The sequence below is a fragment of the Lissotriton vulgaris genome, chromosome 7 (assembly GCF_964263255.1).
Source record: "Lissotriton vulgaris chromosome 7, aLisVul1.2, whole genome shotgun sequence".
Taxonomy (NCBI): domain Eukaryota; kingdom Metazoa; phylum Chordata; class Amphibia; order Caudata; family Salamandridae; genus Lissotriton; species Lissotriton vulgaris.
Genome location: NC_141695.1, coordinates 1231736671 through 1231753727, shown reverse-complemented (window position 1 = coordinate 1231753727; position 17057 = coordinate 1231736671).

The window sequence follows — 17057 nt, the reverse complement described above, 5'->3', positions numbered from 1 at the left end:
CTTTGGGATGAAATAAATCACCGGAGTGACAGGATGTTCATTTTTCAAAAATTTGTACTCCTCCATGGTCAGCAAACCTTTACTTCGCCAGGCAGATAATTTACTATATATTGCATTTTTCGCTGCAACAGCATCCTGCATGGTTACACGTTTGTAGCAGTCTTTGTCGTTTAGTTGTTTGTGAGCTTCTTCTAAATACATTTTCCGTGGCCACAATACCACATTGCCCCCCTTGTCTGATTGTCTAATTACTAGATGTTTGTTTGCTTTTAGTTTCTTTATGAGCTTGTGGTATTCAGCATCCTTATGATTGTACCGTTTCTTGGAGTGTGAGATTGTCATTTGTAAATCCTTCAACTGGGAATTCACACGCTCATGGAAAATATCAACGTTGTCTTTGGCCATGAGGGGACAAAACTTAGATTTAGGTTAAATGGTGTCTGACAGATTCTTGGAAGAGGTTCACCTCCCAATGCATTTTGACTTTCCGTTGAAGCTAATTCTTCTTCCTCTTGTAGTGATAACAGCTCTTGAGTTAACGCTGCTCCTAAAACCACTGATTCATTTGAACCAGAATTGACTGTGAGGTCTGAGATTGACCCTTGAGTGCACATATTGTTATTAGAGGCACCCACCATGCGAGTAGCAAAATGTTTGCGTAGTTTGAGTTTACGCGTGAATTTGAACATATCAATTCTGGTTGTGGCGTAGTCAAAGTCTCCTCGGGGACTGTACGATAATCCCAAGGATAAGATTGAAGTCTCTTTAGGCGTTAACACAATGTCGGTCAGGTTGATTACCGAATGTGCGCTGTTATCAGGGATAGGAGTCAAATTTACTGCTGTGGTTGAGGTGCTGGCGTTTTGTTCCATTGCCATCTGGATCGCGGTTTCCTTTGCTTGCCTCCTGTTGATGCGGCGTTTGTGGCTTTTACGCCTCTCGGCGCGCTTCCTGTTTGCGCGCTTGCGCCGGCAGCTGATGTCCCAGACCGCAGGGTCGATTTGCGATCCTGTTGTACCACTTCCATTTCTTTGCCCGGGGTAAATTTGCGAAACCCCGACCTTAGTTGCCTACGTGTTTCATTGTCAGATTCACTATCTGGTTGTGAGCTGTCCCCCGAGACTGAAGACACCTCTGTTTGTCCTGTGCTAGCCGTCGTGCCTTGGTTGGTGTTAGCGATATTCTCATTGGTATTACGTCGCTGTTTGATGTTGTCATATTTCTTTGCGAACGTAAATATCTGTCCATTTTCATAATCTAATCTATCGCGTTGGAATTTATACGCCTTTCTTTTTTTGATAATGTTCTCTTCACGCTTTAGGCGTTCATTCATTTCCTCTCTGTACTTAGTAATTTCTGGGGAGGGAGGAAATTTATCAATTTCAGCATTAAGTTGCATTATTTCATCCAACAACTTGAGCCTGTCACTTTCGGCGTATTGAATGAGTATGCTCATAAGGCGTTTGGAGTTATCTAGGTTGCATTGCGCCCAATCAGCCATCATTTGTGGGTCAGGTTTTTCGTAGGATGGTGCAAGTAGAATGCGCAGACCGCGCGGCACCCGTCCCACTTCCAAATATCCAGTTAAAGATGTGTGTTCCCACCACTTTGACTGTTCGCTCTTGCTGCATTTTTCTAATTTCCTAAATAGCTCCTTAACACCATCCATTTTCCCTGACACAGTAATAGAACCAGTGGCCGGTGCGGACCCCCCAGCCGGGGGATCCATGAACATTCCACTGGACGCCTCGACACGCCCTCTTAACGTGTCCGCGGACATGGTGCGTAGCAATGGGCAAAAATGTAAATGTGCACTACAAGCTCGAACTCCTACCCGGCAATGCTCCTCGGAGTCGCTCTTGTGTCCTCCACTCAGGGGTTCCTGCAGTTAGTCTGGCTGTGCTCGCTGGTACTCGAACGTAGAGCTCCGGATCCCCGACCAGCCAACGCCGATCCGGTATTCTGAAACCACTTTCGGTCTTTCCGCTGCAAGCCGCCAAACAATTCAGCTATCCCTGGGGCGTGGCGGCGTCTCCTTACAGAGAGTTTGAAAATGTTTCAAAGAAACGTAGCTCCTTGCCGCAACTTGCCCAGATTGTGGAGGGGTCTCGCCAAAGCCGGGGGAAGCAATCCCGGATGTAGAGATGAGGTATGTCCAGTTCTCAGCAACTGTAGCGCAGCGCAGTTACCCACACCGACAAGCAAGAACCAGCGAGACCCATATGGCTGAGATACCCGCCACCCCCTCTCAACACAATCCCCAAGAATGGGAAAACGGAAACGGTTCTGAACTTTTGGAAGGCGGGAGGGAGTTACCCTCCCGGCCATATTTATTAAAATATGAAACAAAATTAAAACAGTTTCATATCATGTACAATTTCATTTACACATTACGATGTTCTTGGCTGACCTTAACACATCTCTAATACAAAGGTTCTCCTAGCCGATACTAAACATCCTGTAAATGCATTTCTCAAAATTGAAATTGTACATCCTAACATTACGGGCCAACGGCAAGGTCGTAACCGCTGTCAGATCCCTAATCCAGAACTCCACCCTCACTTGTGAGGGGCGGGCGCACAGAGGACTGTACCTCTGTGCCAACTTCCAATTTCCCTTGTCTTAGCGGGGGCCCCTGTTAACTCGATGCCATCTTAATGGTCGTCCGAGGACTCGTGTGAGGTGTCTAGAAGGTAGCGTAGACCCCCCTCCCACCCCACACAACTTACCACATCTGCCGTCGCAGATGTCCTGGCCCCGGGAAATTCCCAGGAGGGGCCCGTAGCCCCTCCTCCCCAGGGAGGGGCCTATGACCGCCTTCCCTTTCGGCGTCCCCATCCTTAGAGGGGACCGCCTCCCCGTTTGAGGGGCCAATGGCCGCCTCCCCCCGGGCGCTCCCATCCATAATGGGTGACGCCCCACCTCTAGGGATCTTCCAATTACTGCTCACCGATCATGACCTTACCGCCCGACCAAAAATAAATACGACAATTTAAGCTAAAGAGGAGAAAAGACAATTATACTAAGCAATTCAAAGTATAACTTCTACCAAGCATCACTGTTCAACTCTGGTGCAACTACTTAGCTGAAACAACATGCTGAAAAAGTAACCACTTTATTACATACCAATTACACTTTATTCACAACAACCTGTAAAAGAAACAATATCACGTCACTCGACTTTATTCAAACAAATCGCTGTCATCAGGGGCTGGTGGGTGGGCCAAAATTGGCTCTTCGTTCCGTCTCGAGCTCACGTGCAACGGGGAGGTGCAGCTTCAGAGCACAGGAACAAGAGGATGCTTCCTTGGCTTGTTGCTCCTTTTATCCTTCTTCGGGCGGGCGTGGACCCTCCTCCAATCCGCCTCCGGGGCGTGGCCAGCGGTGAAGGTGTCTAGGACAACCCCCTCTTGGGCAGGAAAAGGCGCGCCCCGGCTATGCCGCTTCGGGCATACCAGCCGAGACTCGCCACCCGCCCAAAATGGCTTCCCGGGGGGATCGGGGCACTCCACCATACGTTCGGGGGGACCGAGTGGTCGCCCCTTTCCATATGGCTGAGATACCCGCCACCCCCTCTCAACACAATCCCCAAGAATGGGAAAACGGAAACGGTTCTGAACTTTTGGAAGGCGGGAGGGAGTTACCCTCCCGGCCGTATTTATTAAAATATGAAACAAAATTAAAACATTAAAATAACAGTTTCATATCATGTACAATTTCATTTACACATTACGATGTTCTTGGCTGACCTTAACACATCTCTAATACAAAGGTTCTCCTAGCCGATACTAAACATCCTGTAAATGCATTTCTCAAAATTGAAATTGTACATCCTAACATTACGGGCCAACGGCAAGGTCGTAACCGGTGTCAGATCCCTAATCCAGAACTCCACCCTCACTTGTGAGGGGCGGGCGCACAGGGGACTGTACCTCTGTGCCAACTTCCAATTTCCCTTGTCTTAGCGGGGGCCCCTGTTAACTCGACGCCATCTTAATGGTCGTCCGAGGACTCGTGTGAGGTGTCTAGAAGGTAGCGTAGACCCCCCTCCCACCCCACACAACTTACCACATCTGCCGTCGCAGATGTCCTGGCCCCGGGAAATTCCCAGGAGGGGCCCGTAGCCCCTCCTCCCCAGGGAGGGGCCTATGACCGCCTTCCCTTTCGGCGTCCCCATCCTTAGAGGGGACCGCCTCCCCGTTTGAGGGGCCAATGGCCGCCTCTCCCCGGGCGCTCCTATCCATAATGGGTGACGCCCCACCTCTAGGGATCTTCCAATTACTGCTCACCGATCATGACCTTACCGCCACAGGCCGGATAGTTGACCGGCTATCCGGACCCCCCACAAAACTCCTACTTAAAGGTCATGGCTGCACAAACTCTTTAACCAAGCTACAAAGTCTCCTATGCGTAAAGTATTCCCCACCCGGGACAAATGGACCCCATCCTCCAGATACATCTGGTCCCCCTTGATACATCCATGAGGAATAGAATGCAACGTACTTGTACGGAACAACCTACCAAGTTTGTTATTCACTTTCTTCACCGAATGGTTTAAAGCTGACACAGAATTAGCCCCCCGCCATACCTTCCGCGGAATCATATGGGACCATGCAATCGTGCATCCCGGGACCCTTCTCGCCAACCAACTTACTGTGATTAATATCAATTCGAGAAGTACTCGTCGACCAGTGGTCACCAAATCATTGCCCCCAAGATGCACTATGATTACAGATGGCGGTGACCTTGTCCGCCCTAACAAACCCTCCATAAAAGCTTGAAACTGGTCAATACAGAGCCCGCCCCTTCCGTGGAAGGTCACCCTGTACCCGTATTCCCCAGCCATGTGAACCATGTCACCTGCTTTGAATACGTCCGCGGCACGCCTCACGTATGAGTGGCCCACGACCCACACCACTCTTTCCTCAGCCGGTGATCTTTGACCGCTGGTTCCCAGGTGTCGGGTCGACTGCACAGTCCGCCCCGCCTCGTAAGCTCACGAAACTGTAAACCAAACAAAATACAAGAAGCGTGAGTGCATGACATTAGCTTCACAACATGTGCAACCGCACATACCTTTTATAACAATTTGAGGACCAACGTCCCAACCGTTTCACTTTTTCCACACTCAAACCCCTGGCTGTAGCCTCTGTAGCAGCCCCTATCCGGAAAGAGTGGGTCCCAAAATCGCACGGGTTCAAGCCTGCAGCTGCGATTGCCATTGTTAGCACCCGCTGGAACTGAAACCTAGTCAGAGGGGTGGCGTCGGCGTGCCTCAGCAAGCTTCCCCCCCATGATGCCGACCTCTGCGCTAAAACTCCTCAACGCATGTTACCGGGCACATGGGGATCCCGGAATCCGCTGGACAACCACACTCTCCCCGATCGCACCCTGATCGGTCTTGGACCTGGCAAATGAGACTACCATTGTCTCCCCCTTAATTTGAATGTGCTCTCGGCACAGACCTCCCCCCGCATCCTGCTTGTTCCTTGCTACCAGTTCGCTAACCCGCATAGCCCCATGGAATGCTAATGCAAAAGCGGGCCGGAATAGCACTGTCTCTGATTGAGATGAACATGTCGCAGGGAGTACGGATAGTAACAGGGCCAACCTTTCCAGACCTATCGGGCGCCTCTCATCCACTCTGCGACCCTCTAGGCGTTGCCACCCACGCAGTGCCTTTTGTACCAGAAAGGACGATGTGGGGTCCTGGATGCCATGAGCCCGTGCCATGAATGAAATGGCGGCCCGGTGCCTATTGGCCGTAGCCACTGATTTGCCTGCCTGATGTAACGATAACAGAAAGTTCAGGACATACTCCTCTTGGCCCCAAAGCTCCCCCCTAGCTGAACCCAAAAAGGACCAATAAGAACAGAACGCTCCTTCATATGCCTTCCTTGTCCTGGGTGCTAGACTCTCTCCCACAAGGTTTTGTAGTCCGGGGCACCGAGAGACCAGGGAGCTTCGGGAAATGGTGCCGCTACCAGGTCCGCTGAGGGCAGAAAACCCCAGAAGGCCTGCATATGGGAACGAGAAAGCGCATCAGCTGCCTGATTTAGTACCCCTGGCACGTGTCTTGCCCTAAAGTGGACGTTTAGTCTCATACACAGTAGAACAATTTCCTTCAGCAATCTCAAGATCCATTTGCAGCGAGCTGCCTGACTATTGATACACTCAACCACGGTCATATTATCAGACCAGAACACCACAGAGCGATCACGAAACCCCTCAGGCCAGGTTTCCAAGGCCACCAGAATGGGAAACAGCTCTAGAAACCCAATATTACCAGTGAGTCCATCATTGTACCACCACTCTGGCCAGGTCCGTGCCGACCATCGATTGCCGAATATGGCGCCAAAACCCACACTCCCCGCCGAGTCAGTCCACAACCCCAGTTCTTCCGAGGAAACAGGTGGCTCGGTCCAGACCACACGACCGTTGAAATCCGCCAGAAATGCCAGCCAAATGCGCATATCCTGGCGAACCTCTGCTGACAGTCTTGTGCGGTGGTGTCCTTCCCTGAGGCCCACCATGGCTTGTGCAATAGAACGGGAAAAGGGGCGAGCCATCGGTATAACTCTCAGGGCAAAATTCAGCTGACCCACAGCCTGCTGTAACTGATGGAGAGTTACCTTTGTTTCATCAAGACATCTTTCTAGCGAGGCCCTGAACTTCGTCACCTTCTCTCTGGGCAAGCGGAAGCCCCCCTCCACAGAATCGAGCTCGATTCCCAGAAACTCGAGTGTGGTAGATGGCCCTACCGTCTTACCGGGTGCCAGCGGCACGCCAAACTCCTTCATCAGATTACAGAATTCACTCAAGGCCTGTGCACATTCCGTGTCCCCAGCTGCCCCCAGAAACACAAAATCTTCAAGATAATGCATAACATGCGTAAAGCCCGTGGCTCTTGTGAACGCCCATTGCAAAAAACTACTGAGTTTCTCAAAATACGCACAAGAGATGGAACAACCCATTGGCATACATTTATCCATGTAATAGCGTCCCTGAAACATAAAACCTAGGAGACGCTGATCATCTGGGTGTACCGGGAGCAATCGGAACGCTGACTCGATGTCTGATTTAGCCATCAGCGCTCCGGGCCCCAGGCGATTCAAAATGGCGACGTCCTCATCAAAGGATGCGTACCGCACCGAACAGACTCCTGGGTCAATCGCATCGTTCACCGAAAGGCCCCTAGGGGCTCACAAATTATGTATTAACCTGAACTCCCCTGGGTCCTTTTTGGGGACCACTCCTAAAGGTGAACAAACAAAATTGCCAACCGGTGGTATGTCATATGGTCCAGCAACCCGACCCCGGGCCACTTCCTTACCAATCTTTGCCTGCACCACCGCCGTATTCTGTTGAACCGATAGTTGGTTCTTACATTGTGCTTCCCCCCGAAAATCCCCCGCCGGGATGCGGAAACCATATGAGAAACCGTCTCGCAACACCCCAGCGGAGATATGATCAGGGTATTCGTTCAGCCAAGGGATCATTGCCATAATATCAACCGGGGTAGGTAATGACGCCCCTTGGTCTACTTTAGACCTGTTTGGCGCTTCCTCTACCTCCCGTATCACCTGTCTTGGCTCTGCACATACTCTCGGGGTGCGAGGACTGTCCACACCCTGCACACTCATGCCTGAACCTGCAAGAACCTTGTGGTCTGGAACACTTGCCTCTGTTAAAGCTCCAGCAGACCCCTTTCTTACCCGAGTTGCCATTACTCTTTGTGTTCTGATCACTGCTTGTCCCTGCCCGAAAGGGCGCCCCCAAAGGATGGCGGGAAGGCTCAATCCCGTTTCCGCCTAAAGATGGCGACTTCGCCGTGTTTGACCTCTCAATTTTTTGCCAGGAAATGGAGTCGAAACAATCCCACGTCAGGGATGAGTCGTGCTCCTTGGACTTACGGAATATGCTATCATAACAACACCATTGACTGCCCCGTATGTTTCATAAAATTCCATGATACGTGTCTGATAAACGGCTAATTCAACCAATAATTCGGGCCTACGTTCCCCCATAATTGCAGTGAACATTCCAAACGCTCTGGCCCAATTGGCGATCGTTTCATCTACTCTGAAACCCGCCATCTTTGCGCGCCATACACTAGGATGCAAAAACTCTTTCTGGTTTTTTACATGCTCAATCTCATAGTGATCGGTCAACGAGGAAAACATATTCACATATTTGTCTGCCCAAATCCTCTCTTTCACATCAATTGGGATATGTTGAACGACTTTTTCCCTCCTTGAGGGTACCGATCCCTCCCCCGCCATTGGCAATGGCTGCTTACCTGGACCGGTAGCTGAGACCGTTGTCGCTGCCGACCCAACGCCCGATACTGGTTGTTCCACGGGAGCCTGCGGGGAAACAAGAGGACAGGGTGCCTTCGCGGCATCTTTCGATTGCCGCAACTGCTTCATTATCGACCTGGCTTCCTCAGCCGTGGCCCCCTCATTCTCCCTGCCCAACCATGCCGCCAACTGGGCAGCCAGCTCAGGAGGCATATCTTCCCCGTTCACAGGAGTGACCACCACAGGGATCGGTTGTCCCGCATTCGGGACCGGAACTGGGGCCTCGATCGGGGTGACCGGGTCCGCTGGAGGTGAATCGGGAACCGGGGCCTCCCCACCCGATGCCCCCTTCTTGGCCCTTCTACCTCTCCCGTTAGGGCCCACCCCCGGCAATGCTGGTCCGACGACTCTCTTTGGTCCACCCGCACCATTCATTGCCGCCATCTGCTTCTTCATATCCGCCATGTCTTTCACCAGCATACGAAGCATCTGGTCGGTTCCGACCCTCTTTCCGACCTTCTTGCCAGGCATCGTCCACAGATACCCCTCGAGGTCCTAGGTCAGGAAGCTTCGAACTCGCTGAAAGAAGAAACACACAATTTAAATCCTTCAAAATTGGCTCTTCGTTCCGTCTCGAGCTCACGTGCAACGGGGAGGTGCAGCTTCAGAGCACAGGAACAAGAGGATGCTTCCTTGGCTTGTTGCTCCTTTTATCCTTCTTCGGGCGGGCGTGGACCCTCCTCCAATCCGCCTCCGGGGCGTGGCCAGCGGTGTAGGTGTCTAGGACAACCCCCTCTTGGGCGGGAAAAGGCGCGCCCCGGCTACGCCGCTTCGGGCATACCAGCCGAGACTCGCCTCCCGCCCAAAATGGCTTCCCGGGGGGATCGGGGCACTCCACCATACGTTCGGGGGGACCGAGTGGTTGCCCCTTTCCAAAAGTGGTGCAATATGATTTTATTTAAAGTTTAGCCCAGCACCAATCCGCCATGACGCGTTTCGGCTAGAGATAGCCTTGTTCACATGACAACGTCACGAGGGATGACCACCCCTTTTAAAGTGCAAGTAGTGCCATCACATGTCATAGAAAGCGAAAACATACTCAGCTTTCGAAAAAAACGACAAACATTTGTAGAATTACTGCATAAATGCAAGTTACACAAAGAAAACTTTCACATTTTGTAAAATGGAATTCCGTTATCAAACACATGGCATTGGCTAATAATTAAACTTCATAATTTACAAAAGGTTAAAAGCCAATAAATAGTTATAAATAATCATGATGCCATTAAAAAATTCTCTACAAAAGGTACTCGCATATTTAACTTCTTCAAGCATAAAATGAACAGTGAGTACGCAACACTTGTATAACACGGGCCAAATGTCATGGTTACCCTTAAGTGCAAAATTAGTAAGAGGCTATACTGCCCAAGTGGGCTGGTATGTACGAAATTCCACAGTTTTCAATCATTTGTGCAAAATAAGCATTATCACGTACATTTGCATGTAGATGGCTGTAAAGTGCTACATTTAAAGTGAAAAAGTGCAATAAGAAAAGATAAATCATTATTCTTACACAAGTTTTAAAAACACAGGTCAAAAAGCGAGGGTCCAGGGTTCATGTTATTTACACGGCTACAAGAATTTTGGTTATCAGTTGGTATTACAGGACTAAACCATGTTCATTTAGGACAAAGTGCAAAGTGCTAGACAGCAAGGGTATTTAAAAAGTTATAGATGAGTATAACAGTCCTCTCCCATGTTGAGACCCTGAGGTGCTTTGGTATCGAGGGATATTATGTAGCGGGTCTCCAACTTTCTGAGTAACCCCTCCCTATCGCCACCTCTTCTTTGGGGGGGAACACAATCTATAACAAAATATTTCAAAGCAGAGGCATCTTTCCCATGCATTAACTCAAAATGCCTAGCTACAGGATATGTAGGATCAGCATGTGCTATTGCACGTAGATGTTGTAAGATCCGCTTATGGACCTGCAGTCTTGTGCTGCCTACATATCTGAGCCCGCACGGGCATTCCAAAACGTAGACCGCAAACTCTGTTTTGCAGTTTAGTTTTTGTTTGATTTTAATGGGGGAAGGGGATAGAGGTGTAATTACCTCACACTTGCTCACCCCATGCTTGCATGCCTTGCAGGTGGAACAACGCAAAAATCCCTTGCTGTCCTCTAACCATGTAGATGTGATTACTTCTGGGCTACTAGATACCAGGCTATCTTTCATAGATCGTGCCTTGCGGTATGTGATACTAGGGTATTTGGGCAGAGTGGCACCTAGTATAGGATCATTCGAAATCAATGACCAATTGTCCTTGATTATTTTCTGAATCATCCTATGCTGATTGCTGAACCCGATAATTGATCTGGTTTCCTCATCAGGTCCACTAGTAGAGGCAGCAGGTTGATTAGAATCTCCTAAGCCTAGGAGTTCTAGCCTATTGATTTTGTTGGCCCTAGTAATGGCATTGTCCACGATAGCTGGTTTATAGCCTCGTTGAAGGAAGCGTTCCCTACATTGTGACTGGGCCACACGGCATTGTTCTTCACTGCTGCAGATTCTTCTGACACGCAGCATCTCCCCATAGGGGATGCTGCGTATCAGATGTGCAGGATGATGGCTATCCACATGCAACAGTGTGTTACCTGCCGTGGGCTTGCAGTACAGTTTGGTTTGGAGAGTTTCTCCCTGAAAATATATTTCGACATCCAGGAAGATGACTGATTGAGCGCTAATGGTGCTAGTAAGCTGGATATTGAGATTATTATTGTTAAGCATTTGTATAAAATCTCTCACCTCAGTCTCAGTCCCATCCCAAACAAAAAACAAATCGTCTATGTATCTAGACCAGAGTTTCACCTTTGAATTCATGGTGATAGAATGTTCCCCCATCAGGACCTGCTCCTCCCAGTACCCCATGTGCAGACAGGCGTAACTGGAAGAGAAGCAGGCCCCCATAGCTACTCCTCTGGTCTGAAGAAACAGTTGTTTTGCAAACAAAAAGATATTGTTCTCTAAACACATTGAGATCATCTCTATCAGCATTTGCGAATGTTCATTAAAGCAAACTTCCCTTTTTCCCAGGAAGTGTCTGATAGCTTTTAATCCATCTTGATGGAATATGCTGGTGTAAAGCGAGGTGACATCCATAGACACCAGCATATAGGTCGAATTCCATCTGAAATCAATGAGTTTTTTAATCAGATCCGTTGTGTCAAGGACAAACGAGGGCAAACTTCTCACATAGTCTTGCAGAAAGAAGTCAATGTACTTACTCACATTCTCCAACAGACTGTTTCATGCAGAGATAATAGGTCTGCCCGGCGGTTGGTCATAGTTCTTGTGGACCTTTGGGATGAAATAAATCACCGGAGTGACAGGATGTTCATTTTTCAAAAATTTGTACTCCTCCATGGTCAGCAAACCTTTACTTCGCCAGGCAGATAATTTACTATATATTGCATTTTTCGCTGCAACAGCATCCTGCATGGTTACACGTTTGTAGCAGTCTTTGTCGTTTAGTTGTTTGTGAGCTTCTTCTAAATACATTTTCCGTGGCCACAATACCACATTGCCCCCCTTGTCTGATTGTCTAATTACTAGATGTTTGTTTGCTTTTAGTTTCTTTATGAGCTTGTGGTATTCAGCATCCTTATGATTGTACCGTTTCTTGGAGTGTGAGATTGTCATTTGTAAATCCTTCAACTGGGAATTCACACGCTCATGGAAAATATCAACGTTGTCTTTGGCCATGAGGGGACAAAACTTAGATTTAGGTTTAAATGCTGTCTGACAGATTCTTGGAAGAGGTTCACCTCCCAATGCATTTTGACTTTCCTTTGAAGCTAATTCTTCTTCCTCTTGTAGTGATAACAGCTCTTGAGGTAACGCTGCTCCTAAAACCACTGATTCATTTGAACCAGAATTGACTGTGAGGTCTGAGATTGACCCTTGAGTGCACATATTGTTATTAGAGGCACCCACCATGCGAGTAGCAAAATGTTTGCGTAGTTTGAGTTTACGCGTGAATTTGAACATATCAATTCTGGTTGTGGCGTAGTCAAAGTCTCCTCGGGACTGTACGATAATCCCAAGGATAAGATTGAAGTCTCTTTAGGCGTTAACACAATGTCGGTCAGGTTGATTACCGAATGTGCGCTGTTATCAGGGATAGGAGTCAAATTTACTGCTGTGGTTGAGGTGCTGGCGTTTTGTTCCATTGCCATCTGGATCGCGGTTTCCTTTGCTTGCCTCCTGTTGATGCGGCGTTTGTGGCTTTTACGCCTCTCGGCGCGCTTCCTGTTTGCGCGCTTGCGCCGGCAGCTGATGTCCCAGACCGCAGGGTCGATTTGCGATCCTGTTGTACCACTTCCATTTCTTCGCCCGGGGTAAATTTGCGAAACCCCGACCTTAGTTGCCTACGTGTTTCATTGTCAGATTCACTATCTGGTTGTGATATATATATATATATAACTATCCTGTCGCGAGACATTTTCGGGCTGTACACGATAAAAAATTGAGGGATCTCGAATATACAGTTTTGTGCTCTGTACCTCAACCCGGACGGGGAGGTGATAGGATGAAACTTCTTCGGCAGAAAGAATCTCATTTAATTCGTGCCTTAGACACCAAGGCACCGAATGGTTTAAACTTGACCGAAGATCTGAGCAATTTTCTGTAAACTGTATAGTGACAGGTCATGATGTACATTCTTTTGTATTTTGATTCATGTTTTCTGATGTGACGTAGATTATCACTGAGTGGTCAGCCTTCATTTGTACATACTTTGTTTAGGTGTTTCCTTTCAATGACATTGAAATGCTTATTTTTGTTGAATTTGACACCTATTTGCAAAGTTTCATGCTGCATAATTATGTTTGGTCCTGTCTAGCATATTCCTCTAAGCTGTGGCTTATTATATATTTTTTCTATACCTTCCCCTTTACCATTACCTTCTTATTATTTTATTCCATTTTTTCTTGCTTTCTCTCATTTATTGTTTGTTTTATTTTGGCTTACATTTTACTCTTTGTAGTACTTTGCTGTGGTCCCATTTACATTCATGCAGGATGTTAGCAATTCACCGCACAGGACTTTATTCTCAGCTGCTAATTTCAAGTTCAGCTTGGCAATGTTATTTTGGCACTATGTCATTATTTTCTTGTTCTTGTTCATTTGAACAGCATTGCTTCAGAAGGGTCATTCAGGCACTTGCCGTCAATGTTTGTTGTAAATACATTGCTCCCTTTTGTAAATTATCCCTGTGTACATAGTATTAATACTGGATACATTCTAGTGTGTTTAAACATCATGTTATCATTTGTGACCGTGAGCTTTTCAGTATTCAAAATGTTACATTTTCTGTTACTTTGTTTCCACATTACGTTTCTTTTTAGTCCATCTTTTGTGTTTATTACTTGGAGAAGGCGTGTAGCATTAGTGGTTTTCATTTCAGCCCTTTGTTTCTGTTTACTATTTAAACACTTTTTTTGTTTCTGGCGCACTGTGTGAACAAGCTCTCTTGTAGAGTGAAACGCGTCATCCCAAATAAACAACGTCTTCCCTGTTTTCCACTGGTGGATCTACTTTTTTGAGGCTTGTGTGAACTGCTGGTTGCGAGGTACTTCGAGGTCCCGACCATTGGTTCCGCTATCTATCCGGCACCTGGACTGCTTTCTTCATATATATATATATATATATATATATATATATATATATATATATATATATATATATATATATTCACAGAAAAAACCATAGGTTATAGTGGATATATAGTTAGGAATTTGCATTTACAAAACCTTGAAAATTCAATGAAAAAACCATTGGTTTTAGGCCATATATAGTTAGGGATTTGCATTTACAAAACCTTATTTTACTCGCATAAAACCATTGAAATTCCATATATAGTTAGATGCGCTAACTATATATCGCGCACCCGCAATCCACTGCTGATGATGTCACATATTACATCATTCATGACATGGTCAGTGACATCACTGATGACATCACTGATGACATCTCAAATGACATCACTGATGACATCACTGATGACAACACCCAGTGACTGTATGTTTCTGTAAAGTTAAAATATGTCTTACATATTGAAGAATGAGTGGATGTATAAGTGTCTGGATGAAGGATTTAGTAGGTGCATGACTGACTGTATGAGTGAGTGATTAAATGTGTCTCACTGAGTGCATGGGTTAGTGACTAAACTGTCTTAATTTGTGCATCATTATGTCTGTTGTTCTGTAAACTGTTGCATGTGTTGATAAGTAGCTATATGAGTAACTATATGGGTTATTGATTGGTTGCCCAAGCATTTGTATGGGAGACTGAGTGTGTGTGTGGGTGGCTGGGAGGTGTATGACTCTGTGCATAGATGTGTGAGCAGTTGATTCACTAGATGTATGGTTTCAAAAGTGCATGTGGAAACAGCTGTATGGGCGGTTGACTGTGTGCATGAGTGTATTGGTGAGTGAATGGATATCTCAGTGCTACATGTCAAAGTAAGTACATATGTAAAACACAGTACATGTGAGAGTTGACATATATAAATAACTGTGCATAAGAGCCAGTGAATGTGTGAGTGGCTGTATGGATCATTGTGAACTTGTATCAGGGATTGTATAAGAGAGTAAATATGTGTTAGTATATGTTTGAATAAGTAAAGTTTGTATAACTGTATAGTTGAGGAAATGGAGGTGTGATTGATTCTTTGCATGACTGACTAGGTGTGTGAGTAACTCCATGGATGAGTGACAGTCTGTGAGTGTCTGTTTACACTGATTGTATCTAAGGTTATATTAGAGTCTGAAGAGGTTCATCGTATTATCACATGAATGATATCATCAGTGATGTGATCAGTAATGTCAAATGAGATGTCATCAGTGATGTCATCAGTGATGTCATTTGAGATGTCATCAGTGATGTCATTTGAGATGTCATCAGTGATGTCATCAGTGATGTCACTGACCATGTCATGAATGATGTAATATGTGACATCATCAGCAGTGGATTGCGGGTGCGCGATATATAGTTAGCGCATCTAACTATATATGGAATTTCAATGGTTTTATGCGAGTAAAATAAGGTTTTGTAAATGCAAATCCCTAACTATATATGGCCTAAAACCAATGGTTTTTTCATTGAATTTTCAAGGTTTTGTAAATGCAAATTCCTAACTATATATCCACTATAACCTATGGTTTTTTCTGTGAATTTCATTGGTTTTTTAATAGCAAATATGAAAAGCTTTAAAATGTCAAGTACGTGATAGATAAAAACATTTTCGTATTTATGCACGCTGCTGTGCTTTGAACGCTGCACCCCCCCCCCTCCCCTCTTTTGTCTTAGTAGTACTCTCTCTTTGCAGATAGTGAACGGTAGTTAACGCAGGCCTTTGCCCCCGTTGTAATCCGTCGTGCCTGCTTGTCTCTCCATTTGATTGATTGTTGTCCAAGCATTTACTGTTTTAGAATTGGTTCTCTTTGGATCATTCTCTATTTACAAACAAGCACAAAGTCGCAATACTCTGTTTAGTCTTTGCAGATAGTGAAAAATCGTGTAAAAAAATAAAAGTAATCGAGCAAAATCAGTAGGCCACTAATTGGATCTCTTTTTGACCTCGCTAAAATAGAAATATTAGGAACAACCCTTCATGAGAAATACGAAAATAGTGAGATGAACTGAGCTCCACACCATGAGGGCTGCAAGACAGCTCGGCTCCATCACCCATCCCGCACAAAATAACGACAAACCCTATGCAAATATTAAAAATATAGACAACACACCAGCAAAGAAACAGGGTAAAACATTTTATTAAAAAACTATTTACATAACGTTGGTTTATAAGATGATGTCAGTAGTGGACCGATGTGTGAATAGATCGAAAGCAGCACAAGGCTCCAAGATCCGGATGGCAAGCTCCTGGATGTTGGGTGCCATAGTTTAGAGTTCTGAGTTTGAGCCTTTTTCAATGCCTGTGCTTTGTTGAATCAAAATGGCGGCTTGACACAAAGCTGACTCAAGCGTTGCTACTGATGCTATGCAGACCAAAACTGGTTTTCAGTTTGTACATTTTTCTAGATTTTTCAATCCAAGTTTGGTTGACTTTGTAGAACGATGGCTTCAAATTTTCAACATACGGTGTGGTGGCGCTGACTGGGAGGGGGCGCTTCGCTCCTGCCCCCTCCCCAAGTAAGATTTTCATACGTGAAAGTACGTTAATGGTTTTGGTCCCTGAGTTGCTTCGATGTCACTGCCATTCTCAAATAGCATAAGTTCTGGATGTTGGGTGCCATAGTTAAGAGTTCTGAGCAGTGCTTGTAACACTGTCTGAAGCTTATTTCCACCTACTGCAGCTTCACTATTCTCAAAGTAAGTGAGTGTCGTTTGTGGACCTGACTGCATTAGAAAACAATGTGATATGTTAGCTTCCTAAACAGCTTGACGGAGGCCCCTGAGGGGCGGTGTGATGGCCATGGACTCGGAGAAGACGCTTGGCTCCGACACCCTCCCCAAGTCTTATAGCACTGGTGTAGCCTGAGATCGCCCCCGACATAGGCGGCCGGCTCCCGGGGTCCGGCGGAACTTTTTGCCTTTTGATGACTCTTCAATTCTGGACCTTGTCCCACAATCCGTTTGACCTGAAGACAAGCTGTAGTGGGGCGCCCCTTTACCGTTTTAGTTGCCATTCCGCCTGCTTTTGCTACACTGTGCCTCTTCCGCCATTCAGCTGTT